The 16,210-nt window shown below is 32.8% G+C and overlaps 1 pseudogene; it reads left to right on the top strand.

Moving 5' to 3' along the window:
- The first annotated feature begins 1,716 nt into the window (after positions 1–1,716).
- LOC122850921 lies at positions 1,717–4,906 on the top strand (annotated as a pseudogene).
- Positions 4,907–16,210: the final 11,304 nt, after the last annotated feature.

Below are 16,210 nucleotides of genomic sequence, written 5' to 3' on the forward strand. Positions count from 1 at the left end.
CACAAACATGTTCTTGTCCCATCAAAGATTGTCATCGATCATTTAGTTCTTTGAAAAATTATATGGATCATGTGAAAAAAAAACACTCTTCAGTGTCGATAGTTGTCAATTGATGTTGCTATAAATGACACAAATAAACAGAATCTTCTTGATAATCAAAGTGTCATTTGTTTAGATACAAATATAAAGTTGAATTCACCAAATGAAGATAATTACCACATGAATGATGGTGATGTAGAACATGTGAATGATAATGATAATAGTATTCCGACAGAAGAAAATACAGCAATTTTATATAAATAAAAACTCATTATAACCAACTCAATAAAGCTGCTCTGTTGTTAACAGATTTATATTCAGATGGTCCTTTACCAAGAAATGCTGTTCAAAATATTGTATCCATGTTTAAAAAATTTTATAATGACTCAATTGATGATTTGAAAGAATGCATTAATTGTGATTCAGGTGAAGAAAAAAAAAATAAGCAATGGATTCACAATTAAAAAAAAAATCATTTGATGGATTTAATACTGAATATAAAGCATTGAAATATCTTCAAGATAGTGGGGTATTTATTAAACCCAAAAAAATTACAATTCATTCATGCTTTCGCCTATCTCGAGTCAATTGTCGAAAAATTTCTTAAAAAATTAATTTACAAATTGTCACCGTGCCAATGAGAGAAACGTTAATACAATTATTTATGTTACCAAATGTTTTCAATACAATAAAAAATTATATTGATCAAAAAATGTCTGAATCGTCATTATGTCCATCAATGCTTCAAGGAAAAAATTGGCTAAATATAATAAAAAATAAATACACTGACAAATTCGTAATTTCTATTTCAATTTACATTGATGATTACGAAATTAATAATCCTTCAGGATCCAGTCAAAAACTTAAAAAGATGACTGGGGTTTATTTTACCATCAGTTGTCTTCCATCAAAGTATAGTGGACAATTGAAAAACTGGTTTTTGGCACAAAAACATAATCAACAATATTACCATTCTCTTGGTAAGTTGGCAAACAAAAAAATCATTAATAATTTAATAAATGTTTTGGCACAGTTACAAACAGAGGGAATTATCATCACAGTAAATGGTCAACAGCATCATATTTTTTTTCATGTTGCTAAATTTTTGGGTGACAATTTAGCATTGAACCAATTACTTGGTTTCAATGGAAGTTTTAATGCTCATAACTACTGTCGTATTTGTCGTGAAAGAAAAACAACCTGTCGTAGTCAAGTTAAAGAAAATAGAAAACAATTACGTACAACAGATAATTATTTACAAGATGTAAGTACGCTAACAAATGGTATTGAAGGAAAATCTGTATTTTACGACGTATTTGATATGTTCAATTCACCAACTCTTGATCCTTTCCATGATAAAGAAGAAGGAGGGTTTCGATATATCATGGGAAAAATATTATATGACTTACTAAAAGACAGAAAAAATTTTAATATTGATTATTTAAATAATAGAATTTCTGGATTTAACATCGATAAAGCAACTGGAGTTAATATTCCTCCTCCAATTGGTGATAATGTATTTAATAAAAATTTATGTATTAAAATTTTTTGATACTGTCAGAATCAGAAATGTCATGGTTGGTCATGAGTTTTGGCATTCTGGTGGGTCACTGTGTTCCCAAAAATTGTAAAACATGGTAATTGTATCTGCTGACCCGAGAAATTGATTATATAATTATGTCATCAAGTTTTGAAAGAGATGCAGCTGCTGTACTGGAACAATTAATTAAAAAACATCATGTGTTGTATGGTAAAATATTTCATTGTTATCTGGTATGCAAACTTCATTTTTGGGTGCATTACCCAGAGGCCATGAAACAACATGGACCACTTAGATACATGAGTACCATACGAGGTGAAGCAAAACATCGGTTTTTTACAAAAATTGCAGCATCAGTTTCATTACGTCGAAATCCTTCTTATACGTTAGCTTTGAAGCATCAATTGAATTGGGCCAGTATAATCATGAAACAAGAGCCTATGGAAGACCAAATAATTTTTGGAGTAGAAACAACAATTGATTCAAAAACCATCAACCAGTCCACAGACTTGAAGGATGCTATTCCAATTGATACAAAGAGTTCTTGCAGTATGTATTCGTGGATAAAGTACAACGGTACACTTTACAAACCGAAGATGATTGTGCTTCTTGATAATAGTGGTAGTAATTAAACATATTCAAGCTTATCACGTAAATGAGAGTGAGCAATTCTGGCAGTGGAAAACTCAAAAACAACTGGTAACCCACATCACATACGCTGATCAAATATTGCCTTCAAGAGAAACAGTTATACCAAAGCTTTATTATTAAATTACTGAAAAATGATGATAATAATAAGAATGACGATAATATTAAGTTACAAAGTGATGACACAACTGTCACACAATAAAATATTCACGATAATAAAGATGATAGTGATGAAAATATTGATGATTTTGATGTTAATACATACATACATACCAATAAAAAAAGATAATAATAAATTTGCATTTGCTAAAGCTAATTTTAATGATATTTATACTGGTACAACAAAATCAAGATTATAATCATCAATGTGGTAAATTTAATAATAATAATTCTGTGGCACGTAGTGATTCAAGAGAATCAATGAAATCAATAACAAATACACATTCTAATACAATATTTGACGTAGATATGTTTCTGGTGGTAATATTAATCCATCTGATGCAATAATTAAACAACAATTATCATCGCTTCATTTAGCTGTTGATTTTAATCAAACATTTAAAACAGATTATCAAAATGAAACAAGTCAAATTGAAAAAAATTATGCATTTAATATTATAATATTAAAAATCCAAATAATATAACAAGATCAGCTGATTTAGGAATAAATATACTTGATATTGGTGAAATAAGGTGTACAAGTACAACAATGTCATGGGAAGCTGGTCCAAATCAAAAATTAATATCACAATTATTAAGATCTTCAATTGATGATAAATCATTGACAACATCATCAAATAATATTAATTTACTTGATGAAGAACAAAGTATTGATGAAAGTTTTGATAAACACTGAAAAAGTCCATCAACATCATCATCATCATCAACAAAAACAACAACAGCAACAACAACATTTCAATTGATAGTTGTCTTATAATGCGTCAATCTGGTTATTTGCCATTGTTAATATAAGTAATGCATGCACGTGGGCAAGATATAGAAACATGTGAACGTGCATCACAAGCACTTCATAATATAATACATGCAAGATGTGATGAAAAAGTTGGTAGACGTGAAGTACGTGTATTATGTTCATTTAAACAAATACGTGATCATTGTCAAATGTTAAGAATATCATTGAATACTGAACGTCTATTGAATGATTTAGAAAGACATCCTAAACTAACAATTGCTGCGCTTATGAAATTATAATTTGATAAAGCACACAGACATGCAATTTGTCAACTTGGTGGTCTTCATGCTGTTGCTGAACTCATTGAAATGGATCATGCTGCACATGGTAATAATTCAAATGATTCAACATGTATAACATTACGTAGATATGCTGGTATGGCATTGACAAATTTAACATTTGGTGATGGTAATAATAAATAAATTAATTATTATGTTCATTTTTTTAATTTATGAAATCATTAGTATTACAATTACAAAGTATAAGTGATGATTTACGTCAAGTAACAGCATCTGTATTACGTATTTTATCATGGCGTGCTGATATTGGTTCGCTTAAAAAACATTACGCGAAGTTAGTGCTGTTGTTGGATTAATGAAAGCATCAGTGGAAGGCAGTAAAAAATCAACATTAAAATCAATATTATCAGCATTATGGAATCTTTCAGCACATTGTAGTACAAATAAAGTTGATATTTGTGCTGTTGATGGTGCATTATGTTTTCTTATTGATATGTTAAGTTATAATATACCATCAAAAACACTTGCTATTATTGAAAATGCTGGTGGTATATTACGTAATGTATCAAGTCATATTGCTGTGAGAGATGATTATCGTAAAATTGGACGTGAACGTGGATGTTTACAAGTACTATTATCACAATTAAGATCACCAAGTTTAACTGTTGTTAGTAATGCATGTGGTGCATGGAATTTATCTGCTTATTGTCTACATGATCAACGTTTATTATGGGATCTTGGTGCAGTACCAATGTTACGTAGTCTTGTACATTCAAAACATAAAATGATATCAATGGGTTCGTTAGCAGCATTAAAAAAATTATTATTAGCAAGACACGTAGACAAAAAGCATTGGAACAAGAAATTAATCGAAATTTATCAAAAACATGTGTGAGGTGTAGATTCCTCACTTTACTTATTTTATAATTTAATTTAATTTCAAACAGTAATTTAAAAGATAGACACGAAATTTATATTTAAATATTAATAATAATGAAACAATTTATTTAACAATTAGACTATAATAATTTAACGAGACACAATATATATATTACTGGTTGTGAGGTGGCATAGCCACATCACCAATACAAATTTATAAGTATAGTTCCGACGCACCGTTTGGCTTGGTGGCCGGATTAGAAGCGAAGAGAGCGGAGTCTCACGCAACAAGACGGAGTGAGGGTTCTCGTACCCACACATAGATACATAGCTAACACCTCACTGACTATGTCACATGACATGCCAGTGTGGTGGGAGACATCAAATATTCTATCTCGCTACACATGTGAAAGTATTGAACCAAGTACATCACCAATTGCAAAAGATAATAATAATAATAAATTTACATTTAATGAAACAAATTTTAACTTTAATGATATTACTAGATTAAAAACATCATATCAACGTAATAAATTTGATAATAATAATAGTAATAGTAATGGTGTATTACGTTACGAGAATCAATGAAATCAATAACAAGTACACATTCTGATACAATATTTAAGCGTGTATAGACATGTTACTGGTGCTTGTATTAATCCAAATGATATATTTATTAAACAACAATCATCATCACTACATTCAGCTGTTGATTTTAATAAAACATTGAAAACAGATTATCAAAATAAAACAAGTCAAACTGAAAAAAATTATGCATTAAAATATAATAATACAACAAATTCAAATGATATTATAAGACCAACTGAATTAGAAATAAATATACTTGATATTGGTGAAATAAGATATGTACAAGTTTAACAATGTCATGGACTGCTGGTCCAAATCAACAATCAATATCACCATTATTAAGATTTTTCATTGATGATAAATCATTGACAATATCATCAAATAATATTAATTTACTTGATGAAGAACAAATTATTGATGAAAGTTTTGATAAACATTTAAAAAGTCCATCAACATCATCAACGACAACAACAACATTTAAATCAATTAAAAATACAAAAATTAATTCACCAACATTGGGTAGTCATTCATTTGAAAATGATCCGTTTAGTGATTATGCTGAAACTGATTTGGATCAACCAACAAATTATAGTCTTCGTTATGCTGAAAAAAATTCTGATGAAGATGAAAAACAAAGTTCTGGAAAACATATTATACAGGAGGTACACCATATAAAAATTCATTAAATTCATCAAGAGCAACATCACATTCTGATCTTCAAGATGACACGAAAAATACTAAACTTATTGATAAACTAAAACTAGTACAACATCTGAAACTGCTGATTTAAAATATGGTAATACAAATGACTGTTCATTTGATATTGTTGAATCAATTGCAAATACATGTAAAAGATATGCTGAGGGTAGTGCTGGTAATAGTTTATCTGAATATCTTGGAAATATTAATCCACCAAGTTTATTAAATGAAGTTAGTGAAATTGATGATACAACTGTTGATGCAAATACAGATACAATGTGTAGGGTTACATTGTGTATGGATATTGAATTATTGAGTGAAGAACTTGGTGTAACACATACATTTTATTTACATAAAATTGATGAAAATGATAATGATAGTGATGGTGCAACAACACCAATACCAACTGAATATAGTTTAAGTAGTTCAGCTGACAAATTTAGCTCAACAAGAGACAAAAGAAGAAAACATAATAAAGAAAAAGAAGAAGAAGAAGAAGAAAAGGGTAAAAATAGTAGCGAATTTGATATTAAAAAAAATGATGCAACAGATAAATCACAGTCATTGATGAAATCTAGAATTCCGTCATTCAAAGGAATAACAGGAAGATTTAAAAAAAAACACATGTTGAAAATAAAGATAGCTATCAAACAAAAATATTAAATGAATCAAGTAATTCAAATGAAATTACAAAATTACAAACATTACAGATAATGCTTGAAAAAAATACAAATATTGTTAATAAAAAAACAACAACAGCAACAAATACAGATTAATACTTAACATATGTAAGGAAAAGTCATTAAGAAATGAAAAGTAATGTCGATGATAACGAGGATGATGATTATAGTAATAATGTTGAATTACAAAATAAAGATAAAACTCTTGCACAACAAAATAGTTATAAAAATAATAATGATTGAAGATGAGAAAGATGTTAATGCAAATAGTGATGCAGAAAATGAAATAATTAAAATTGAAATTATTAAAAAGAACAACAGCCAAAAAAACTAAAAATAATAAAATTAAGCGGCTCAATGAGTCGTGATCTATCAGTTGATTCAAAAGGCACAAGTGGCAGAAAAAAAGCATTATATCTAACTCCAACTACTCGTAAATCAAGACCACAGCAAGTTATTTAACAGCAAAAACTGGCGAACAATCAATCAAACGTCTCAGTACACCACCAAGTTGTCAATCACAAGATAAAAAAAAACCAGATGTGCCAAACCACTTGAACAAGGTACATTTACAAAAGATAATCCAGAAATGAATAATCCACCAATTCTACTAGCAAATTCATCACCAATAAAAATATTTAAAATAGCAAAAATATCATTTTTTTATTAGTTAAAAATAATAATTCTAAAACAAATTTATCAAAATGAATAGTAAGTGCTGAGGCTATACCAAGTAAACGTTCACCAGCTGGTGGAACATCTAAAATAATATATAATGAAAATGATAAGAACCCAATACTTGTTAAGCGTTAATATATATTTCGAGTGAAACAAAAAAAAAAATCCAAAAGATTCACAAGCACCGGATACTCAAAATGCGTTAGAAAAATGTAAAATAAATATAAGATTATAATGACAATCACTTAAACTGACTGAAACCTTGACTAGTACATGTTAGGGATGTGAAAATGACGGTCACAATTTTTTTTGTCATGTCATAGAAAAAATGACCGTCATGTAACAATTCTGTGACGTCATTTTTTTTTTTTGTCACAAAATATTGTCATGTTTTTTTTTTGTCATAAAATATTGTCACATTTTTTTTTTGTCACAAAATATTGTCATGTTTTTTTTTTGTCACAAAGTTGTCATTTGACGATCATATAGATGAAAAATGACCGTCACATTTTTTTTTTGTCACAAAATATTGTCATGTTTTTTTTTTTGTCACAAAGTTGTCATTTGACGATCATATAGATGAAAAATGACCGTCACATTTTTTTTTTGTCACAAAATATTGTCACATTTTTTTTTTTTTTGTCATATTTTACTAAAACCTTCAGCAGTCATAGGTCTACAAATAAATAGTAAAAGGCCTTAAAAAACATTTAAATATTTTACATGTATTCGACGATATTTATTTTTTAAGTCTTTAAATATTTATTTATTTTTAAAACGATTCTAAGCATAAAATATTTATTTTTTTTCTTATTGATAAAAAAAAAATGACATTCACATTGCGCAGTGAACTCTATAGAGCTTAGGGTAAAACCAGCTTAATAATCTGGCGATATTCGGTGGAAATGGACTTTATTAATATATTAAAATGAGAGGGAGCGACAGTCGCCGAGACACTTAATGAGAAATGACGGTCAAACTTTTTTTTTGTCATAATTTTATTTTATGACGAAATTGTCACATGACATCGCGTTGTGTCATGTGACCGTCATGACATGTCATATGACAATGTCACATGACATGTCACAAAAATTTTCTCATCCCTAGTACATGTATTTAGTATAAGAGATTAAATTACACACGGTAGAGAGGTTAGATTAACATAATTCGCATATATACTGGAGTCAGAAAGCTGTCGAACCTCAGACCATTCATCGGTAATTGACTCGGTCATTATTACCAAGATATTTTGTCACTAAATCGACAGGCTTTCGACACCGAATTGAAAGGTGTCCAATTTATTCATTTTTCATGGTTTTAAATTGTATAAACATTATAATAGATTTGTATTTTTTATATTGGAATTTATAATTTTTAAATTAATTGTTAATAACAATTGCATGTGAAAAACAAAATAAAAGAGTATAATTAAGCTGAAACATCGTAGCCGGATCATTTATTAGACAATCAGTATTGCCCTTTAAAATAATCCAACTTGATATGTAATTAATTTAACCCTGTTTATCCTGCGCAGCAATGGCGCATAAGAAAGGTAGGGAGACGGATTTGCGTAATGTAAGGAGAGGTAAAAAGGAACCTGCAAAATACGCGAAAATATAACACAATAATACGGTAGAAATAATTTCAAATAACACTTGTAAATTCGGTAAAAATCGGAGCACAATTTATTTGTAAATTACCCTGTTGCTATTACATGAAAATGCGATACAAAAACAATCATTAAATATGTAACCCAATTAAATTTTACTCGCGCGTCGCGTCGAAAAGAGAGAACCTAAAGCCATGCGGTCGTGACGGATTCAGAGACAAAGAAATATTAAAATTGCGAATAACCCGAATAATAATTAAATTATGACGGCCGAAATACAAGCGACGGGATTGAGGAGCAATCCAGTCGATTAATTAAGCAAGTCACTGACTCTACATTGACGCTACGATGACGCTTGGCTTTTACAATATTAATATTTTTACACTTGTCATAAATTCACAGAACAAACACTGAACAAAATTTATGTAAAGGAAGGTACTTACATTGATTGTCGGTGATTTAATCTAGCAATCTAATGATGGCGTGTACCTTGGCTTGACCTCGGAGACACTCGCAAAATTGACAGGTTGGCTTGGTTACAATATCGCCAGTAATGATGTACAAAATATATATATATATATATATATTTTATTTAAATGTAGTACAATGTAATTATACAAGTTGGTTGTATGTGATCGTTAATTAAATTATGTCAAATTGTAGACATAAACGTAGCACTGACTTTACAATAAAATCACAGTAAACGTTACTTTTATTTGAATTTAAAATAAAATTATTATACGAGACTTTTCACTGTACTTTATAAATTGTATTCACTATTGAATGGCTGACCACGAGGTCGTAAATTTGTATAATTAAATATTTAATTATTTTAAATAAATAATTGATTATTTGTTATCGCAAAAATGTAATTTATTCTATTCAATATTTATTTGATTAGACAATGCAACACAATGCGTGCTTTAAATTTAATTTACTCAAGCAAGAAAATTTTAGACCATGCGGTCGTAATTTATTTCAAGTTAAATTTGTAAGTGATTTAATGAATTTAAATTACTGATTTAAGTAACCAAATGTTACTTAAATATTATTGAAACAATAAATTGATAAAATAATCAATAAGATATTGAATAAGTATAACTTACAGTTGTGCTGATTTGTAGAAAATATTCTAAGTTTTTTAGAGCAATTAAAATGCGACGAGGCAAAGTGCCTATGCTAGTTAGAGCTGGAAGAGCTGGTGTAGGTCAAGGAACTAACTCTGACCGAGTGACCGAGATCTAGCGATCAATCTCGCTCGATGCCTTCAGAACATAAGGGTAGGTGGGGATCCTTTGGGGATGTTCGGTTTTCCTCCTTGGTCCAGTTTCACTTTCCTTATGTCGACTCTTTCTTATTGGTTGAGGAAAATCTTAGGATTTTCCAACCTTAATTAAAATTATTTCTAATTGTCTAATTATGACATGAGTGGTACCGAGAGAATCCCTATATTTTTAGGATTCTGTCGATATCACTCATTATAGTAATTTATATTTAATTTTCCAAAATAAAATTGGCGGTAGATGCGCTTGGCAATAGTGCCGGCTCAAGTAGTTTGTTGGGGGTGCAAAACCTCTAGCTCCCTTAAATATGGTAACTTGACGATCTGCAAGATGGAGCTAGGGGTATTAAAAAGTACCCTGAATATTTAGTGTATAATAATAGAAAGAAAAATAAAAAAGTTTGTGCGGCTTACCGCCGGACATTACACCCCCACAGTAAAACCTTTCGTTCAGGGAACGAAGTGTACGTAAACGGAAGGCTAGACGTACTGTTCCGTGATTAATTTACCTATTTTTACTTTAAATTTACATTACAGAAGTTCTTAATATCTATTCGTAGACTCTCGAAGTTCTTGAAGTTGAAGTTCTTGGAGTTTTTTTTTTGAAGTTGAAGTTCTTGAAGTTGAAGTTCTCAAAGTTTGAAATTCTTGAAGTTGTTTAATGTTTGACGTTCTTGACGTTTGAAGTTCTTGAAGTTATTTAAAGTTTGACGTTGTTGAAGTTTTGAAGTTTTAGGCTGGGCTCAGGCTCTTTTTGCAGCATTGGCCATTCTTTGGGCGTAAAGTTCTTTGAGATCCTTGAAGGTCAAGAATTCTCTAACACAATCTGCACATTTATTTGGGTCGTGTGGCTCCAACAATATCTCAGCGCAGTTTGCACAGCTGAGTGGTAGTTCTGGATCGTCAGACCACATGTGAGGATGGTCTATGTAGGTGTATTGGTTGTGATACTTTATAAGGTCACTTTTGTATGTACATGTCGCACACAATAGTTCTTCTCCCTCTGCTTGATGAATAGTGACTCCGTTGATATAGGGAGCCCCTTTGAGACAGAACAGGACTCCAGTTTCCTTGAGCTCTTCTTCAACGTTTTGCCCTCTCTCAATTTTCCTCACTAGGTTGTTGGATACCATGTCTAGTGGGCAACCGGGACGGTGACACCGTCGCAGGTATTGGAAGGTTTTCCCTGATTTTATTTGTTCTTTTGTGGTTGTTAATTCTTGAGAACAATATTTTGTATCATGACCTCCGTTGCATTGTGTGCATTTATCAGTTGAGTCTTGGAATAGTGTTTCCAAGCCTATGTTTTCTTCTGTTTCTACCCAGTCTTCTTCTGCTTCTTTTTCTAGTTGTTTTTCCATGAGGGACTTGAGGAGACCTTGGTCTATTCCCCAGCCCTTATCTTCGTATGCACATTGTGCACACCAATTAACTAGGTGAAATTTTGCTATCAGTAGTTTGCATCGTCCACAGTAAATATCCACTTGGTCATGGTTATTTTTTTTTTTTTTGAGTGTGTGAGTATGTAAATGACGACCAATGAAATGACTGGAAGCAGCGTTATTCATCAACTTTTTATAAAAGGATAACTTAAAGTTTAACTTATTACTAGTATTATTATTATAGGGTTTTTTTCTTATTACTAATTATGTTGGTTTTGGTTGGGGAATCGGGCGGTATTCGTTATTGACAGGAGCGGTTGGGTACAAGCCTGTTTTTACGTTTTTGGGGAGCAGTTCGATGTCAGGAGAGGTCTCCTTGAAGTATTCCCCATCGTTAGTTCGCTTAGTTTTACGTTCGTGTAAGAGCCCAGTGGCCAGAGTTGACCATAGTGCTGCTAATAAATGTACTGACCAACCGTATACAGCGTGGAGGGCGTAACCATGTAGAATGGTATCCGCTATTGTCTTAAAAATGTGCACAATAGTAAATATTCCAATAATTCCAGCGCTAATATTACCAAAGTAAGTGAATTTACCCCATGTCTTTTCCCAAACACTTTCAGATATCTTTGCAAAATCCTCATCGCTGAAGATCCCCATATAGGATCTTTTAGCGTATACAAGATTTGTACCAGAAGCTTGAGCTGCGAAGTCGCTCAATATCATGGATCTCTTAATAGGGAACATGATTCTTTCTCTCATGTTCTGTAAATCTTCTGAGGTGTAAATACCTGATGAGGCTAGTTCTGTCAATGCGTTGCATCTCCAGCTAGCTGTAGTGGCAGGTTTCAAAATTGAAGGTGTTTCTCCCAAGACTGGATTAGGAATAAATTTGTACCATAGATTGTTAATTTTAAAATATTGTGGTAGGGGACCGTTACATGGTAGTTGAGTTGCCTCAGGGGTTATGATGTGTGTGCGAGGAGTCATGAACATACTTTCATTACTACCTTTCGTGATGGGTAAATTGCTGTAGCATTTACCATCTTGTCTTATTTTTACCTCCACAGCTACACATTGAACTACTTCCCCTGCTACTATTGCTGTGTAACCAGGTTTACCCATATATTCATCGGGGATGTTTGCAGCGAGGGACAGGCTTGCACGCAGTTGCTTCCTTTCTAATCTACATTTATTTTCTAATAAATTATAATATAAATCGCTCATCTGATTCCTTGCCCAACGCTCTACATAAACGAACTTAGCATTTACATAACTCATCATATCGTGGGTTTCAAGATCGTTTCTTTCTTTGGTCGAAAGTGATTGACCTTCTGTTATAAATAAACGGGGGTGTTCGGTAGAAATTATTTTAACGCCGCAGTTTTCAAATGAACTTTTTGTTTTAAGAGAAAAACTATAATCGTCGTGAGCTACTGTATAAACTGTACCTTCCTTGCTTTCTGTTATATCAGCCTGACCATACCATATGGTTACGTATTTTTCTGAGTCGCACCATTGGTTTGATGGTCTACTGTCCCAGAAAGCATAACCGCCGTACATGTCGATACATGTTTCAGCACTCAACTGGCAAGAAGTTCCCGAACTAAAATGGATTTTGTCTTGTTCTAACTTAACTCTAGCGTTTTGTTTCGTATATGTGATGGTTATGGAGGCTGTTACTACAACATGGTTCCAGCTTCCATAAGCATCCGAATAACTTGCCCCTGAACAATCTCCATCTGAGTTCGCACTCCCTGCCAGTGTAACAGCTCTATAATTTACAATGTTTGGTGACAGTTGCTGTATAACCGTGTTGCCGACTGTCACCGTACCGTGATTATAAAGCGTTTTACATGCATCCCTTGAAATAGGATTTATATATTTAGCGTTGCCATTATTGGTAATGGCTACATAATCTGTGGCGGCTCCACAGTTGAAGACTATTCTAGATACTTCAACCTTACACAGCCACGCTTCCGCCTGGGTGTACGTGGCTAGCTCGCTCAGCATCACCCGTGCTTTGCTAGTCTTCACTGGCTCTCGAGCGATATCACACTCGTCGACGTCCAGCAACGAAATAGTGATGGTGTTTAGCATGGGTCCAGTGCAATCAAACCCAATGAGGGCCTCGGCCGTGGTTAATGCTAATATCAATATGGCTACGCTTTTCCTAATCATCTGTAAATTATTATTATAATACTCTGGCATCTATACAATGTTATTTACACCGGTTTCTACTCTTTTGGACTCCCCCCCCCCCCACAGTAAGTTTGGACTCACTGGAGACGGAGTTGACTGTTAGTCCAAAATATCTACCTTATTTACTAAACATGCGGAACAAACTTTGTAAGTGAGTGTTTTATTTATTAATTATATGTAATTTCCTCCTCTTGTTCTAATTCTCTTAATTTAGTTTTATTTTTATCAAGTATTTTAGCCTCTTCAGGCGAGATTTTAGATAACCTGAGACGATTTGGGGAAACTTCTTCCCTTTTTCCACCGTCTATCAGTTCTACCTCTCCTCTATCCGTCACATTTAAAATTTCAAAAGGTCCATCCCAGTAAGGGTAAAGCTTCCCTGGTTTGGGTCCTTTTTCAATGTAAACGTAGTCTCCAATCTTAAAATTTACTGGGTTTAATTTTTGGTCATAGTATTTTTTTGTTTTTTCTTTGCTTTGAATTAGGTTGCGTCTTGCGCAATCTTGAATTTCATGTATGTTCGTGACTAGGTCTTCCATGTACCCTTGAAATGTGGGTATTCTTTCCGACTCTAGTAACGGTTTACATGACGGTAGTCTGGCTCTTTTTCCATAGACTAATTCATATGGGGTTAATTTTGTGGATTCATGGACGCTCGTATTGTAAGACAAAATTGCCAATTTGAGCCATTCATCCCAATCATCCTTTTTATTATTTACATAATGTTTGAGATACTCCCCTAACGGGTGATGTGATCTCTCTAATGAGCCATTGCTCTGTGGATGAAAAGCAATAGTTCGACATTTATCAATTTTAAATCGGCCAGCCATTGCCTTTAAGAGCTGACTCTCAAAATTTCTTCCCCTGTCACTGAGGATTGTGACTGGAGTACCGTAAAGGCTTACGAAATTATCAATGAAGGCTTTGATTATTTCTGGGGTAGTTTGGTTAGGAATGGCTACTGCCACTACAAATTTGGTCAGTAAACACTGCATGGTATGGATGCATTGATTGCCTGATTTAGTGATGGCTAAAGGGCCTACCACGTCCATGGCAATTTTTTACCTGATGGGCCTCATTAAAAATTTGATCCCTTTCTTTTATATCAACAAATTCGATTTCATTTGTACAAATAATAATTTTAATTTTACTATTCATAAATTCTTCTTTTATTATTTCTAAAATTTCCGTCCATTCTATATTGCAGACTTTATTTGATTTTGAAATGACTACAGATTCTATTTCTTTTTCCAACATAATTTCGTGAGCATGATTTAATGCTCCTCTTATATGTTTAATCATTGTAAGTAATGACTCCCCCTCCCTTTTTTTTATTACAAGAGGAAAATGAAGTTTCTTACCCACCACTTTACAACTTTCTTTTCCTCCTTCGACAGGGTGTTTTAAAATATAACTATGCTTTTTACATAATTCTTTGGCGCCTGAATCACAAGGTTCGCCGTTTTCTGATACGAAATACATTTTATGGTTCTTTTGAACTTGGAAGGGTTCTCTAGAAGTTATAATATTTTTTGAATTGTGTTCGATTTGAGTTTCGATCTCGTCCTCGCTCACTTCTGAGTCTTGGGAGTCTAAGTCGTCTTTATTAATTTGGTCTATATTATTTGGCAAGTCTACAGCTATTTCAACATCAATTGGACTTGTTGTAATTTTGACTGTTTCGCCTTTTGAATCTCCCTCTTCTTGCGATTCGGAAGAAGGTAGAATCTTTTTGGGCCTGCCTCTCTTTTTCAATAAGATTGGAGGCTTATTTGTTACAAAAGGTTTTAGCTTTGTTGGTCTACCCCTCTTTTTCTGAGTGGGTTCTGGTGTTGTCACCACCTCAAGAGGCCTTGTTTCAACAATAGGTTGAGGCCTCCTATTTTGGTTTCTTGTGACAACAAAAATATCTTTTCCGCATTCGCTTTCAGGTTCCTTTACGGGGTTCCTGGATAAAGCGTCTGCGTTCAAATTTAATTTGCCTGGTTTATAGACTACATTAAATTTATATTGGGCTAATTTTAACCTCCATTTACATATTCTATTATTATTATTTACTGGGTTACTGAACCACTTTAAAGCTTCGTGGTCAGTTACTACTGTGAATTCTGAATTATACACGTAAGTTCGGAAATTCACCACCGAGTCCAAAATGGCTCTGGCTTCTTTCTCGTACGTACTATAATTCAGCTCCGCTCCTCTAAGAGCTCTCGAGAAATAGGCGATTGGTTTATCATTTCCAATTTCGCCTTGTGACAAAACACCACCTATTGCGTATCCGGAAGCATCCGTAGTGATGATGTACGGTTTACTCAAATCCGGATACTGTAGAATTGGTGCGTTACAAAGGAGGTTTTTTAGAGTAACAAATGCTTCCTCTTCCTCTTTTCCCCACACAAATTCTACGCCATCTTGCAGTAATTTTGTAAGAGGTTTTGCAATTTTCGAATAATTTTTTATGAATCTGCGGTAATATCCACTAAGCCCTAAGAATTGACGAACATTCTTTTGGTTTTTGAGCTTAGGGAAATTTTTAACCGCTTCGATTTTTTTTGGATCGGGTTTGACCCCGTTTTCGCCAATCACGTGGCCTAAATAATGTACTCCCGGTTTTAAGAACTCGCACTTGTCTGGTTGCAAGCGCAGGTTGGCTTTACGAAGTCTTTCCATCATTTCCATGATTTTTTCGTCATGTTCTTCAAGGGTTTTTGCAAAAATGACTATATCGTCTAGGTAGATGAACATAGAGATTCCTTGCATACCGACAAAGAC

The sequence above is a fragment of the Aphidius gifuensis genome, linkage group LG3, assembly GCF_014905175.1.
Source record: "Aphidius gifuensis isolate YNYX2018 linkage group LG3, ASM1490517v1, whole genome shotgun sequence".
In the NCBI taxonomy this organism is placed as follows: Eukaryota; Metazoa; Arthropoda; class Insecta; order Hymenoptera; family Braconidae; genus Aphidius; species Aphidius gifuensis.